Below are 15,266 nucleotides of genomic sequence, written 5' to 3' on the forward strand. Positions count from 1 at the left end.
ATGGCATGGAGCGTGCTCGTCTTGTACATGGAGGCTCTCGTGATGCTCTTGCTGTGCAGCGCTACAGCCGCCACGAGCAATGACAGCTCAACCAACGAGGCTAAACAGAATACCTTCAACATCGACAACTACGGCGCCTGCCGGCGACATGACGGTTAGCGGGATGACACACATGCGCTGGCAAAGGCGTGGAACACAGCGTGCTCCTCGTCACGGCCGGCCGTGCTACTCGTTCTCAAGGGCAAGAGCTACCTACTCAACTCCATCGCCCTATCTGTCTTGTGCAAGTCCAACATCGTTTTCATGGTGCAAGGCCCGCTGGTGGCTCCTTCGAGCAGGTCGGCATGGATCCAAGATAGCAGAAGTCATTGGATCTTGATCCAAGGCGTTGCCGGTCTCATTGTCACCGGCGGTGGCACGATCAATGGAAATGGGGATGACTGGTGAGACCAACAAGGCTTTTCCATGCACAACGGCTCCCACGGCATTTACATTTCAGCTCTGCAACAATTTGAAGGTGGAGAACTGCTTGTGACGGTAAAGCACACGTTCGTTGGGAACCCCAAGAGGAAGGTATGATGAGTACAGCAGCGAGTTTTCCCTCAGTAAGAAACCAAGGTTATCGAACCAGTAGGAGATGAAGATCACGTGAAGGTTGTTGGTGAAGGAGTGTAGTGCGGCGCAACACCAGAGATTCCGGTGCCAACGTGAAACCTGCACAACACAATCAAACTACTTTGCCCCAACTTAACAGTGAGGTTGTCAATCTCATCGGCTTGCTGAAAACAAAGGATTAAACGTATGGCGTGGAAAATGATGTTTGCTTGCAGAAAACAAAAGAGAACAATGATTGCAGTAAGTTGTATTTCAGATGTAAAAGAATGGACCGGGGTCAACAGTTCACTAGTGGTGTCTCTCCAATAAGATAAATAACATGTTGGGTAAACAAATTACAGTTGGGCAATTCACAAATAGAGAGGGCATAACAATGCACATACATATCATGATGACTACTGTGAGATTTACTTAGGGCATTATGACAAAGAACATAGACCGCCATCCAGCATGCATCTATGCCTAAAAAGTCCACCTTCGGGTTAGCATTCGCACCCCTTCCAGTATTAAGTTGCAAACAACAGACAATTGCATTAAGTACTGTCCGTAATGTAAACAATACAAATATCCTTAGACAAAGCTTTGATGTTTTATCCCTAGTGGCAACAGCACATTGATGCGTGTAATTGACACGTTCGTTGGGAACCCCAAGAGGAAGGTGTGATGCGCACAGCGGCAAGTTTCCCTCAGTTAGAAACCAAGGTTTAATCGAACCAGTAGGAGTCAAGAAGCACGTTGAAGGTTGATGGCGGCGGGATGTAGTGCGGCGCAACACCAGAGATTCCGGCGCCAACGTGGAACCTGCACAACACAACCAAAGTACTTTGCCCCCAACGAAACAGTGAGGTTGTCAATCTCACCGGCTTGCTGTAACAAAGGGTTAACCGTATTGTGTGGAAGATGATTGTTTCCAAGAAAACAGTAAAGAACAAGTATTGCAGCAGATTTGTATTTCAGTATAAAAGAATGGACCGGGGTCCACAGTTCACTAGAGGTGTCTCTCCCATAAGATAAAAGCATGTTGGGTGAACAAATTACAGTCGGGCAATTGACAAATAGAGAGGGCATAACAATGCACATACATGTCATGATAAGTATAGTGAGATTTAATTGGGCATTACGACAAAGTACATAGACCGCCATCCAACCGCATCTATGCCTAAAAAGTCCACTTTCAGGTTATCATCCGAACCCCTTCCGAGTATTAAGTTGCAAAGCAACGGACAATTGCATTAAGTATGGTGCGTAATGTAATCAACAACTACATCCTTAGACATAGCATCAATGTTTTATCCCTAGTGGCAACAGCACAACACAACCTTAGAACTTTCTCGTCACCGTCCCGGGTATCAATGCGGGCATGAACCCACTATCGAGCATAAATACTCCCTCTTGGAGTTACTAGCATCAACTTGGCCGGAGCCTCTACTAATAACGGAGAGCATGCAAGATCATAAACAACACATAGGTAATAACTTGATAATTAACATAACATGGTATTCTCTATCCATCGGATCCCGACAAACACAACATATAGCATTACGGATAGATGATCTTGATCATGTTAGGCAGCTCACAAGATCCAACAATGAAGCACAATGAGGAGAAGACAACCATCTAGCTACTGCTATGGACCCATAGTCCAGGGGTGAACTACTCACTCATCACTCCGGAGGCGACCATGGCGGTGAAGAGTCCTCCGGGAGATGAATCCCCTCTCCGGCAGGGTGCCGGAGGAGATCTCTAGAATCCCCCGAGATGGGATTGGCGGCGGCGGCGTCTCTGGAAGGTTTTCCGTATCGTGGTTCTTCGTACTGGGGTTTTCGCGACGGAGGCTTTAAGTAGGCGGAAGGACAACGTGGGGGGCCACACGAGGGCCCCACACCATAGGTCGGCGCGGCCAGGGCCTGGGCCGCGCCGCCCTATGGTGGCGGCGCCTCGTGGCCCCACTTCGACTCCTCTTCGGTCTTCCGGAAGCTTCGTGGCAAAATAGGACCATGGGCGTTGATTTCGTCCAATTCCGAGAATATTTCGTTGCTAGGATTTCGAAACCAAAAACAGCAGAAAACAACAGAACGGCTCTTCGGCATCTTGTTAATAGGTTAGTTCCGAGAAAATGCACGAATATGACATAAAGTGTGCATAAAACATGTAGATATCATCAATAATGTGGCATGCAACATAAGAAATTATCGATACGTCGGAGACGTATCAGCATCCCCAAGCTTAGTTCTGCTCGTCCCGAGCAGGTAAAACGATAACAAAGATAATTTCTGAAGTGACATGCCATCATAACCTTGATCATACTATTTGTAAACATATGTAATGAATGCAACGATCAAAACAATGGTAATGACATGAGTAAACAAGTGAATCATAAAGCAAAGACTTTTCATGAATAGTACTTCAAGACAAGCATCAATAAGTCTTGCAAAAGAGTTAACTCATAAAGCAATAAATCAAAGTAAAGGTATTGAAGCAACACAAAGAAAGATTAAGTTTCAGCGGTTGCTTTCAACTTGTAACATGTATATCTCATGGATAATTGTCAACATAGAGTAATATAACAAGTGCAATATGCAAGTATGTAGAAATCAATGCACACTTCACACAAGTGTTTGCTTCTTGAGGTGGAGAGACATAGGTGAACTGACTCAACATAAAGGTAAAAAGAATGGTCCTTCAAAGAGGAAAGCATCGATTGCTATATTTGTGCTAGAGCTTTTATTTTTAAAACATGAAACAATTTTGTCAACGGTAGTAATAAAGCATATGAGTTATGAAAATTATATCTTACAAGTTGCAAGCCTCATGCATAGTATACTAATAGTGCCCGCACCTTGTCCTAATTAGCTTGGACTACCGGATCATCGCAATACACATGTTTTAACCAAGTGTCACAATGGGGTACCTCCATGCCGCTTGTACAAAGGTCTAAGGAGAAAGCTCGCATTTTGGATTTCTCGCTTTTGATTATTCTCAACTTAGACATCCATACCGGGACAACATGGACAACGAGATAATGGACTCCTCTTTAATGCATAAGCATGTGGCAACAATTATTATTCTCATATGAGATTGAGGATATATGTCCAAAACTGAAACTTCCACCATGAATCATGGCTTTAGTTAGCGGCCCAATGTTCTTCTCTAACAATATGTATGCTCCAACCATTAAGGTGGTAGATCTCTCTTACTTCAGACAAGATGGACATGCATAGCAACTCACATGATATTCAACAAAGAATAGTTGATGGCGTCCCCAGAAGCATGGTTATCGCACAACAAGCAACTTAATAAGAGATAAAGTGCATAAGTACATATTCAATACCACAATAGTTTTTAAGCTATTTGTCCCATGAGCTATATATTGCAAAGGCGAATGATGGAATTTTAAAGGTAGCACTCAAGCAATTTACTTTGGAATGGCGGAGAAATACCATGTAGTAGGTAGGTATGGTGGACACAAATGGCATAGTGGTTGGCTCAAGTATTTTGGATGCATGAGAAGTATTCCCTCTCGATACAAGGTTTAGGCTAGCAAGGTTATTTGAAACAAACACAAGGATGAACGGTGCAGCAAAACTCACATAAAAGACATATTATAAACATTATAAGACTCTACACCGTCTTCCTTGTTGTTCAAAACTCAATACTAGATATTATCTAGACTCTAGAGAAACCAAATATGCAAACCAAATTAGCAAGCTCTAAGTGTTTCTTCATTAATGGGTGCAAAGTATATGATGCAAGAGCTTAAACATGAGCACAACAATTGCCAAGTATCAAATTATCCAAGACATTTTAGAATTACTACATGTAGCATTTTCCAATTCCAACCATATAACAATTTAACGAAGAAGAAACTTCGCCATGAATACTATGAGTAGAGCCTAAGGACATACTTGTCCATATGCTACAGCGGAGCGTGTCTCTCTCCCACAAAGTGAATGCTAGGATCCATTTTATTCAAACAAAACAAAAACAAAAACAAACCGACGCTCCAAGCAAAGTGCATAAGATGTGACGGAATAAAAATATAGTTTCGGGTGAGGAACCCGATAATGTTGTCGATGAAGAAGGGGATGCCTTGGGCATCCCCAAGATTAGACGCTTGAGTCTTCTTAGAATATGCAGGGGTGAACCACCGGGGCATCCCCAAGCTTAGAGCTTTCACTCTCCTTAATCATATTGTATCATACTCCTCTCTTGATCCTTGAAAACTTCCTCCACACCAAACTCGCAACAACTCATTAGAGGGTTAGTGCACAATAAAAATTAACATGTTCAGAGGTGACACAATCATTCTTAACACTTCTGGACATTGCATAAAGCTACTGGACATTAATGGATCAAAGAAATTCATCCAACATAGCAAAAGAGGCAATGCGAAATAAAAGGCAGAATCTGTCAAAACAGAACAGTCCGTAAAGATGGATTTTATTAGGGCACCAGACTTGCTCAAATGAAAATGCCCAAATTTAATGAAAGTTGCGTACATATCGGAGGATCACTCACGTAAATTGGCTTAATTTTCTGAGTTACCTACAGAGAATTAGACCCAGATTCGTGACGACAAAGAAATCTGTTTCTGCGCAGTAATCCAAATCTAGTATTTACTTTACTATCAAAGACTTTACTTGGCACAACAAAACATAAAACTAAGATAAGGAGAGGTTGCTACAGTAGTAAACAACTTCCAAGACTCAAATATAAAACAAAAATACTGTAGTAAAAACATGGGTTGTCTCCCATAAGCGCTTTTCTTTAACGCCTTTCAGCTAGGCGCGGAAAGTGTAACTCAAGTGTTATCAAGAGACGAAGCATCAACATCATAATTTGTTCTAATAATAGAATCATAAGGTAACTTCATTCTCTTTCTAGGGAAGTGTTCCATACCTTTCTTGAGAGGAAATTGATATTTAATATTACCTTCCTTCATATCAATAGTAGCACCAACGGTTCGAAGAAAAGGTCTTCCCAATATAATGGGGCAAGATGCATTGCATTCAATATCCAAGACAACAAAATCAACGGGGACAGGGTTATTGTTAACCATAATATGAACATTATCAACTTTCCCCAAAGGTTTCTTTTTAGCATTATCAGCGAGATTAACATCCGGATAACGAGTTTTTCATTGGTGGCAAGTCAAGCATATCATAGACTTTCTTAGGCATAACGAAATACTTGCACCAAGATCACATAAAGCATTACAATCAAAATCTTTGACCCTCATTTTAATGATGGGCTCCCAACCATCCTCTAGCTTTCTAGGAATAGAAGTTTCAAGTTTTAGTTTTTCTTCTCTAGCTTTTATGAGAGCATTTGTAATATGTTTTGTGAAAGCCAAGTTTACAGCGCTAGCATTGGGACTCTTAGAAAGTTTTTGTAAGAACTTTATAACTTCAGAGATGTGGCAATCATCAAAATCTAAATCATTACAATCTAAAGCAATGGGATTATCATCCCCAAGGTTGGAAAAAATTTCAGCGGTTTTATCACGAGCGGTTTCAGCAGTTTTAGCGAGTTTCGGGTAATTTTGCGCGCTTTGCACTAGGAGTAGAAACATTGCCAACACCAATTATTTTATTATTGATAGTAGGAGGTGCAGCAACATGTGAATCATTAGCATTGCTAGTGGTGGTAATAGTCCAAACTTTAGCTACATTTTTCTCTTTAGCTAGTTTTTCATTTTCTTCTCTATCCCACCTAGCACGCGAGTTCGGCCATTAATCTTATATTCTCATTAATTCTAACTTGGATGGCATTTGCTGTAGTAACAATTTTATTTTCAATATCCCTATTAGGCATAACTTTCGATTTCAAAAGATCAACATCGGAGGCAAGACTATCAACCTTAGAAGCGAGAATATCAATTTTATTGAGCTTTTCCTCAACAGATTTGTTAAAGGCAGTTTGTGTACTAATAAATTCTTTAAGCATAGCTTCAAGTCCAGGGGGTGTATTCCTATTATTGTTGTAAGAATTCCCATAAGAATTAGCATAACCGTTACCATTATTATAAGGATATGGCCTACAGTTATTACTAGAATTGTTCCGATAAGCATTATTGTTGAAATTATTATTTTTAATGAAGTTTACATCAACATGTTCTTCTTGGGCAACCAATGAAGCTAACGGAACATTATTAGGATCAACATTAGTCCTATCATTCACAAGCATGGACATAATAGCATCAACCTTATCATTCAAGGAAGAGGATTCTTCAACAGAATTTACCTTCTTACCTTGTGGAGCTCTTTCCGTGTGCCATTCAGAGTAATTAACCATCATATTATCCAGAAGCTTTGTTGCTTCACCAAGAGTGATGGACATAAAGTTACCTCCAGCAGCTGAATCCAATAAATTCCGCGAAGAAAAATTTAGTCCTGCATAGAAGGTTTGGATGATCATCCAAGTAGTCAGTCCATGGGTTGGGCAATTTTTAACCAAAGATTTCATTCTTTCCCAAGCTTGAGCAACATGTTCATTATCCAATTGTTTAAAATTCATTATGCTACTCCTCAAAGATATAATTTTAGCAGGGGGATAATATCTACCAATAAAAGCATCCTTGCATTTAGTCCAGGAATCAATACTATTCTTAGGCGAGAGATAGCAACCAATCTTTAGCTCTTCCTCTTAATGAGAAAGGAAACAATTTTAATTTTATAATGTCACCATCTACATCTTTATACTTTTGCATTTCACACAATTCAACAAAATTATTGAGATGGGCAGCAGCATCATCGGAACTAACACCAGAAAATTGCTCTCGCATAACAAGATTCAGTAAAGCAGGTTTAATTTCAAAGAATTCCGCTGTAGTAGCAGGTGGAGAAATAGGTGTGCATACGAAATCATTATTATTTGTGGTTGTGAAGTCACGCAACTTAGTATTTTCAGGGGTGGCCATTTTAGCAGTAGTAAATAAAGCAAACCAGATAAAGTAAATGCAAGTAACTAATGTTTTTTGTGTTTTTGATATAGCAAACAAGACAGTAAATAAGGTAAAACTAGCAACTAATTTTTTTGTGTTTTGATATAATGCAGCAAACAAAGTAGTAAATAAAATAAAGCAAGACAAAAACAAAGTAAAGAGGTTGAGAAGTGGAGACTCCCCTTGCAGCGTGTCTTGATCTCCCCGGCAACGGCGCCAGAAATTTATTGCTGGCGTGTAGTTGACGTGGGAGTTAGAAGTCTTTGTGGTGTAGCTTTTCTTCAGTCCCCGGCAACGGCGCCAGAAATTTGCTTGATGCGTGTAATTGACACGTCCGTTGGGAATCCCAAGAGGAAGGTGTGATGCGCACAGCGGCAAGTTTCCCTCAGTTAGAAACCAAGGTTTAATCGAACCAGTAGGAGTCAAGAAGCACGTTGAAGGTTGATGGCGGCGGGATGTAGTGCGGCGCAACACCAGAGATTCCGGCGCCAACGTGGAACCTGCACAACACAACCAAAGTACTTTGCCCCAACGAAACAGATGAGGTTGTCAATCTCACCGGCTTGCTGTAACAAAGGGTTAACCGTATTGTGTGGAAGATGATTGTTTGCAAGAAAACAAGTAAAGAACAAGTATTGCAGCAGATTTGTATTTCGAGTATAAAAGAATGGACCGGGGTCCACAGTTCACTAGAGGTGTCTCTCCCATAAGATAAAAGCATGTTGGGTGAACAAATTACGGTCGGGCAATTGACAAATAGAGAGGGCATAACAATGCACATACATGTCATGATAAGTATAGTGAGATTTAATTGGGCATTACGACAAAGTACATAGACCGCCATCCAACTGCATCTATGCCTAAAAAGTCCACTTTCAGGTTATCATCCGAACCCCTTCCAGTATTAAGTTGCAAAGCAACAGACAATTGCATTAAGTATGGTGTGTAATGTAATCAACAACTACATCCTTAGACATAGCATCAATGTTTTATCCCTAGTGGCAACAAGCACAACACAACCTTAGAACTTTACGTCACTCGTCCCAGGTATCAATGCAGGCATGAACCCACTATCGAGCATAAATACTCCCTCTTGGAGTTACTAGCATCAACTTGGCCAGAGCCTCTACTAATAACGGAAAGCATGCAAGATCATAAACAACACATAGGTAATAACTTGATAATTAACATAACATGGTATTCTCTATCCATCGGATCCCGACAAACACAACATATAGCATTACAGATAGATGATCTTGATCATGTTAGGCAGCTCACAAGATCCAACAATGAAGCACAATGAGGAGAAGACAACCATCTAGCTACTGCTATGGACCCATAGTCCAAGGGTGAACTACTCACTCATCACTCCGGAGGCGACCATGGCGGTGAAGAGTCCTCCGGGAGATGAATCCCCTCTCCGGCAGGGTGCCGGGGGAGATCTCCAGAATCCCCCGAGATGGGATTGGCGGCGGCGGCGTCTCGCGGAAGGTTTTCCGTATCGTGGTTCTTCGTACTGGGGTTTTCGCGACGGAGGCTTTAAGTAGGCGGAAGGGCAACGTGGGGGGCCACACGAGGGCCCCACACCATAGGTCGGCGCGGCCAGGGCCTGGGCCGCGCCGCCCTATGTTGGCGGCGCCTCGTGGCCCCACTTCGACTCCTCCTCGGTCTTCCGGAAGCTTCGTGGCAAAATAGGACCCTGGGCGTTGATTTCGTCCAATTCCGAGAATATTTCGTTACTAGGATTTCTGAAACCAAAAACAGCAGAAAACAGCAACTGGCTCTTCGGCATCTTGTTAATAGGTTAGTTCCAGAAAATGCACGAATATGACATAAAGTGTGCATAAAACATGTAGATATCATCAATAATGTGGCATGGAACATAAGAAATTATCGATACGTCGGAGACGTATCACACATCCACAACCTTAGGGGTTGCTTTCACTCCCCCAGATTCAATGGAGACATGAACTCACTATCTAGCATAAATACCCCCACTTGGAGTTACAAGTATCAACTTGGCCAGAGCCTCTACTAGCAACGGAGAGCATGCAAGATCATAAATAACATATATGATAGATCAATAATCAACTTGACATAGTATTCCATATTCATCGGATCCCAACAAACACAACATGTAGCATTACAAATAGATGATCTTGATTATGATAGGTAGCTCACAAGATCTAAACATGATGGCACAATAGGAGAAGACAACCATCTAGCTACTGCTATGGATCCATAGTCCAAGGATGAACTACTCACGCATCAGTCCGGAGGCGGGCATGGTGATGTAGAGCCCTCCGGTGATGATTCCCCTCTCCGGCAGGGTGCCGGAGGAGATCTTCTGAACCCCCGAGATAGGGTTGACGGCGGCGGCGGCGTCTCTGGAACTGTTCTCGTATTTTGGCTCTCGGTATTAGGGTTTTCGGGGACGAAGGAATAAATAGGCGAAGGGGCAGCGTCGGGGGAGCCAGGGGGCTCCCTCCCCACATCACGGCGCGGGGGGGCCCACTACCACGCCGCCCTATGGTGTGGGCCCCCTGCTGGCCTTCCTTGACTCTTCTTCGGTCTTCTGGAACACTCCGTGGAAAATAGGTCCGTGGGCTTCTGTTTCGTCCAATTCCAAGAATATTTGTAAACCAGCTTTTCTAAAATCAAAAACAGCAGAAAACAGGAACTGGCACTGTGGCATCTTGTTAATAGGTTAGTCCCAGAAAATGCAAAAAAACATTATAAAGTGTGAATAAAACATGTAGGTATTGTCATAAAACTAGCATGTAACATAAGAAATTATAGATACGTTGGAGACGTATCAAGAACCTTAAAATTGTGGACAGCCAACAAATTCACGTGTCAGTTGAAGATTGCAGCGATGTCCAATTGGCTCGCCTATCCATCACGATGCCTGGAACAAACCCAAATATCGACGGCATCCACATTAGCCGGAGCAAAGATGTCCAAGTTAGGGATTGTGTCATCAAGACTGGGGATGATTGCATGTCGATTGAGGATGGAACTCCTAACCTTCATGTCACCAAAGTTGTGTGTGGTCCGGGTCATGGGATTAGCATCATAAGTTTAGGAGATGACAACTCCAGGGACGAGGTTTCTGGTATTATAATTGACTCCATACAGTCATATGGAACTACCAATGGTGCTCAGATCAAGACATGGCAATAAGGAAGCGGATACGCCAAGGATATCACCTTCCAAAATATTATCATGGACAATGTGCACAACCCAATCATCATTGACCAGAACTACTGCGACACGACTACGCCATGCAAGAAGCAAGAATCAGCGGTGGAGATTAGCAATGTGGTGTTCAAGAACATTAGAGGGACAACCATTTCTATGGATTCTATCAAGCTTAGCTGCAGCAATCACGACTACATTGTCTTGGAGAACATCGAGCTAAAAAAGGCATCAAGGATGACACCCAAAGCACCTGGCAGAATGCAAAATGGCGAAAAACTGTTATTCCACAACCTTGTGAAGCCGAAAACTAGGAAGGGTTATGCGAATTGACAAGGTTTTTGTGACATGTATAAATGATGTACATGATTTCAAAACAGCTAGTCGAGATACTTGTGCATACATAATACAAGAAAATTTCCTAGAAAACTGTAATACAATGCAAGTACTAGTTTATTTGTCAAAACAAAAAAGGCCACATTATTTAGGGTGCATTTGGCATCAAAGTTTCTTAAAATATTCTTGGAAATACCATGTTTTAAATAACTTTGAGGTGATTGGCTTTGCAGAAACTACATTAGCTACCATCACTATAGGAAAATCATTTTTTTTCAAGGTATGCCTATGTTTTCCTAGTGTTCTTTTACCGGAACTTGACAAATATGCTATTTTCTGAGTGTTAAAACAAAAACACTCAACAAATACAAAAACTCGACAAAGATCTAATAAACACTCTCGGAAAACAAACATACTCAGCGAACACCTTATACTCGGGAAACACCTTATAATCGACAAACAGGAGGGACCACTCGCGGCAACCGCGTTCTCACATAACGGCGCCATGACAGAGCTAGGGCTATGCCAAGTTTCGAATATCCCCTAATAGATACTCGCCAAATGTTTTATATTTTCCAGCCAATACGTACCGCCACATTTTCGGTCATCCTTTGAAGCCCTTTCTACTCTTTCTTTTTCTCCATTTTCAATTTATAATTTGTTAGAATGTGCCCAAAATTATGACAGATGTGCATATTGTATATATATAATCATTTTCCATTTTCTAAGTACAAAAAAGTGTATCTTTTTGTATCAAGTCCAAAAAAATACGGTGAAAAATGGCACCACTCCTGTTTCCAAAATACTAGACCAATTTGATGGATAATTCACATACATGATGTAAACCTTTCTAGGAATTTCTCATCATTTGTATGGCTTTGGGAGATTTATCATGAGGCTGGCAAAATTTGAAATACACGTCATGCATAGTTTGTTCATGATTAAAAATATTTTAAGGTACACAAGTTATTCCGTGGGAGATACGATGCTATTTTGCAAGATTGAACCCCTAGCTAAGAATGGTCATGCCCTCCATTTTGACCAGATTTTGAAATCACCATAGGAGATTAAAAAAATACAAAAGCTTCACATGTGTCATTTTATGTGTTCTAGTGCGAGAAACAATTACAAACTACAATTATGGCAATTATTCTAGAAAATAGCCCTTCTCATAAATGAGATACCATGGACAAAGATCCATGGCTTTCAAGTCAAATAATCTAAGTCATACCCATAACCATGGTATAGTTTATTGAAGTGTGTCCACATTGGGCACATGTGTGTATCTTAGAATTGAAATATTATTGACATTGGGAGTTTCATTTTCTTTCCACAAAATATCCATTTTTTATTTTATAAGTGCAGAAAGTGGGTTTTGTTTGTGAAGTAGCCCCGAAAAGTCTATTTGAAAACTGGACCGCCCTAAGTTTGAAAAATAGTAGACCTTATTTTATGAACAATTCACCAATTTGTTACATCTATAATCTTTATAGAAAAATCTGCATAATTTATACGAATTTCGGCCGATTTAGTAGTAAACGGGTCAAATTTGAACTACAAGTGCTTCAAAGTTTGCTCATGATTTTTCGCAAAAATCATTTGTAGGTAGACAAGTTGTTATTTCAAGAGAGATCGAACGGTCGTGCCCGCCATTTTCACCACATTTTTGAAACACCATAAGAAATTTTAAAAAATATATATATAAAGGAGAATGTTCGCATTGTTTCATTTTGACCTAATTGCGAGGAAAAATAACAAACTTGAAAAACCTTGAAACGATATATATATATGCGTCACATCGGTGTTAGCAAAAATTGTACTGCCTCCAACCCATAATACCCTTCATGGTTTTTATTTTATTTTTAGTTAAATTTGGACTAAACCCCTGACATTTATTATGGATTTGGTGGAGTAGTATATTCGTACTGTATGAAATATTTATTTACTAGGCATGTGAATACTTCGGTTTCCAAATATTTGCGCTAATACCTTTGGTTAATACTCTTGGATGTGGGACCAGTGCATCAGAATGCATATGCCTTACGCCCGTTAATCAGGGACGAGTTCTTCGTTGTTGATTAATTCACCACACTTGCCCGTTGTTCAGGCAGTAGTCGCCGATAGAAATTGAAGAAGCGACCACTCAAGTCGTCCATTTGTGCTATATTGCCGATTAATCGCGCGCCAAACTAATGAAACGTAGAAGCATGCATGTCCACTTGTGTCCATGGTATCCATTGGATACGTATATATACTACGTAACGGGAGCCAGTAGAATGTAGCCATACAGCCAAACTCATACGTGCGCGCCAACGCAACAAAGGAGTGAGACAAAGAGAAATATAGACACGTATCTGCAGACATGGAGATTTCTGTCGTTCAAGACCTGCAAGTCTGAGAAATCTAGCATGCCTATCTTCTTGCCAATTGGCAATTTGACACGCAGCACAGGTGATCGATTGCATGGGTGGCTCTCTGCGTAATCACGAGAGTTTGCAGCTTCGCGCACTCCACAACACATGCACACACGCCTAACTCTTGCCAAAGTTTCTCACACGCATAGGCATGCCGGGCGTCTTCCTCTCATATAAATACCCCTCGCAGGTGACCCTTCTTCTCCAACTCCATCATCTACAATTCTTCTACGACCAAACCCCACGCTACAACTAGGTTTCATGTCTAAATCGAATTAAATCGGAGCAAATCTTGGATGAATCGAAGGGGAACGAAGGGGAATACCTTGAGAATTGTATGGGGATGGATTTGGCCGGCCAGATCTGTCCAATCCGTGGAGGATTTGGTGGGGGGCGGAGGAGAGGCTATTTCCGTTCTGGCTAGCGGATATATATATACCTCGCGTTACATATACTCTCTGCAAATGGCGTCGAGTGCCAGCTTGTTGATCATGGCAGTTCTCGTGAGGCTCTTGCTCTGCTGCAGTGCTATGGCCACCGCGAGCGAGACTCAGCGAGAATCGGTTCGTCCTCGACAACTACGGCGGCCGTGGCGACGGGCAGCATGACGACACGCACGCGCTGGCCAAGGCGTGGAACGCAGCGTGCACCTCGTCAAGGCCGGCAGTGCTACTTGTTCCCAAGGGCAAGAGCTACCTACTCAAGGCCGTCACCCTCTCTGGCCCATGCAAGTCCAGTGTCATCTTCACGGTGCAAGGCACGCTCGTGGCTCCTCCGAGCAGATCGGCATGGAGCGATGACAACCTAAGTCACTGGATCATGATCCAAGGCGTCACCGGTCTCACTATAACTGGTGGCAGCACCATTAATGGCAACGGAGCGATATGGTGGAAACACTCATGCAAGACCGACAAGTCTCTCCCATGCACAACGGCTCCCACGGCATTGACATTTCACCTCTGCAAAAATCTGAAGGTGGAGAACCTTAAAATTGTGGACAGCCAACAGATCCAAGTGTCAGTTGAGGATTGCAGTGATGTGCAATTGGCTCGCATGTCCATCACCGCGCCTGGCACGAGCCCTAACACCGACGGCATCCACATTACCCGAAGCAAAGATGTCCAAGTTAGGGATTGTGTCATCAAGACCGGGGATGATTGCATGTCGATCGAGGACGGAACCCAAAACCTTCATGTCACAAAAGTTGTGTGTGGTCCTGGGCATGGGATTAGCATCGGAAGCTTAGGAGATGACAACTTCAAAGCCGAGGTTTCTGGTATTATAATTGACTCGGTACAATTATATGGAACTACCAACGGTGCTCGGATCAAGACATGGCAGGGAGGAAGCGGATACGCCAAGGATATCACGTTCCAAAACATCATCATGGACAATGTTCAAAACCCAATCATCATCGACCAGAACTAGTGTGACTCGACTACGCCATGCAAGAAGCAACAATCGGCAGTGGAGGTTAGCAATGTGGTGTTCAAGAACATTAGAGGGACAACCATTTCCAAAGATGCTATCAAGCTTAGCTGCAGCAATGATGACTCCTGCTCTGACATTGTCTTGGAGAACATCGACCTGAAAATGGAGGGCGGCAAAGGGGAAACCCAAAGCACCTGCCAGTACGCAAAATGGCGAAAGGCGGGAACTGTTATTCCACAACCCTGTGAAGCCAAAAACTGAGGAGGGTAATCAGAATTGAAATTTTTTCCTGTAACATGTACAAATGATATATAGAAAGTCCAAGACAA

General features: G+C 42.2%; 2 pseudogenes; both read left to right on the forward strand.

The window, feature by feature from the left end:
* Positions 1 to 11,070, forward strand: LOC124697790 (annotated as a pseudogene).
* Positions 11,071 to 13,970: 2,900 nt separating this feature from the next.
* On the forward strand, positions 13,971 to 15,198 carry LOC124700956 (annotated as a pseudogene).
* The last annotated feature ends 68 nt before the right edge of the window (positions 15,199 to 15,266 follow it).

This window comes from Lolium rigidum, chromosome 3, assembly GCF_022539505.1.
Source record: "Lolium rigidum isolate FL_2022 chromosome 3, APGP_CSIRO_Lrig_0.1, whole genome shotgun sequence".
In the NCBI taxonomy this organism is placed as follows: Eukaryota; Viridiplantae; Streptophyta; class Magnoliopsida; order Poales; family Poaceae; genus Lolium; species Lolium rigidum.